This window comes from Rhinopithecus bieti, unplaced genomic scaffold, assembly GCF_001698545.2.
Source record: "Rhinopithecus bieti isolate Rb0 unplaced genomic scaffold, ASM169854v2 scaffold_12686, whole genome shotgun sequence".
Taxonomy (NCBI): Eukaryota; Metazoa; Chordata; class Mammalia; order Primates; family Cercopithecidae; genus Rhinopithecus; species Rhinopithecus bieti.
The window spans coordinates 111,406-113,637 of NW_016807231.1; positions in this window are offsets into that span (position 1 = coordinate 111,406).

Below are 2,232 nucleotides of genomic sequence, written 5' to 3' on the forward strand. Positions count from 1 at the left end.
GAGATGGAGTCTTGCTCTGTCTCCCAGGCTGGAGTGCAGTGGCATGATCTTGGCTGACTGCAACCTCCACCTCCCAGGTTCAAGTGATGATTCTTCTGCCTCAGCCTCCTGGTATAGCTGGGATTACAGGTGCCCGCCATCATGCTGGGCTAATTTTTGTATTTCTAGTAGAGATGGGGTTTCACCATGTTGGCCAGGCTGCTCTCGAACTCCTGACCTCAAGTGATCCACCTGCCTCGGCCTCCCAAGGTGCTGGGATTACTGGCGTGAGCCACCGCACAGTCATTTTTTAAAAGGCAAAACTGCTTCATAGCGGGTGGTGTGTGTTTCACTCAGGAGATACATAATGTCTGGTTGTCTCTCTTTGTGATGATAGCTGCCTTTGATGCTCAATATCTAAACTGGTAATTCACTAGGGTTGCAATATGGTGATCTAATTTTCCAAGGCATATTTTAAAGAGGAAGCTTAGTGTTGTGATTAAGAGGTCCTGCTCTGAGATGGGAAAGACTTGGTTTTGATATTTGGTCCTACCACTTCCTAGCTGTGTGACCTGGAACAAATCAATTTGCTTCTCTCAACCGTAGCTTCCTCATCTGTAAAACAATAATAGTACCTATCTCATAAAGTTTTCGTGAGGATTAAATAAGGTAAGGTATGTAGGGGGTTTAAAACAGTGCCTAGCACACGGTAGATGCTTAATAAAAACCAGCTGTATCTCATGAGATTCTTGAAGATTTATGGCCTTTCAGATTCAGAATTTTCCAATATTCAAATCCTCCATTCAACAGTTAAATTACATTTTCACATTGTTTATAAACATAATAATAAAGGTCTACGAATGAACAGTCTCTCATATTTGTCCAGTGCTTTATAGCCAACAAGGGCCTTCTTCACATGCATTCTTACTTGATCCTCATAGCTGCATTTTAACCAGAAAGACCAGTTTTGTTCATTTTTTACATCTGAAGAATCTTGGCCTTAGGGAGGCAATTTGCTACACATAACACATCCAGAAAGTCACACAATAGAGCAGGGAGTAAGTCCTAGCCCAAGGCTCTTTTGATGGAAATCAGGTCTTCCCTCCTGCAAAGATTTCATTTCTTGGTTTCAGTTACAACACCACTGTCTTGTTTTCAACTTTTCTTTTCTTCCTCAATCATTTACTTGTTTGTTTATAGTTTTTTTTGGTAGAGACACTACGTTGTCCAAGCTGGTCTCAAACTCCTGGCCTCAAGCCATCCTCCCACCATGGCCTCCCAAAGTGCTGAAATTAACCGGCGTGAGCCACTGCACCCAATCCAACCTTTCAACTTCTCATTTCTTTCAAACTATTCCCTCCTCATCCCCATTCTTGTTGTCTCTTTCTCTTCTGCCCAAATATAGTCATTCTGAATTTCTCTCCTTAGGTCATTTTTATTGTTATATTCTCCCCCTATGATATCTACTCAATAGCTTCATCTAGTCAAATAGCTTCAACTACTCCCTCTGGGAGGATGATTTCCAAATCTGTATTTCTGGCCTCTATGTCTTCCTTGAGTTTTGGACCTGAAATTTCAATTGCCTGCTTGATATCTCCATATGACTGTTTCAGATAGAATCCAACATTTAATGAATCTGCTTATTTGGATCCTGATTTCAAACAATCAACTATAAACAAACAAGTAAATGATTGAGAACATTTAAATGCTTAATGGATATTTGACTACATTACAGGCTTAATGTTAATTTTTAGGCGGCCAGGCATGGAGGCTCAAGCCTGTAATCTCAGCATTTTGGGAGGCCATGGCAGGAGGATTGCTTGAGCCTAGGAGTTTGAGGCCAGCCTGGGTAACATGGCAAGACTCTGTCTCTGCAGAAAATTTAAAAAATTAGCATGCACCTGAGGTCCCAGCTAATCGATAGGCTGAGGCGAGAGGATCACTTGAGCTTAGGAGGTTGGGGCTTCAGTGAGCTCTGTTTTTGCCACTGCACTCCAGCCTGGGCATCAGAGTGAGACCCTGCCTCAAAATTTTTTTTAGTTGAGATAATTGTATGTAATTGTAATTAGAAATATATAGTGAATCATGGATTATATCATATGATGTCTGAGATTTACTTCAAAATAATTCAATTCAGAAAACAGTATGGAGGTTCTTCAAAAAATTAAAAGTAGAGTTACTATACGATCTAGCAATCCCACTACTGGGTATTTATCCAAGAAAAATCAAATTAGTATGTTGAGGAGATATTTG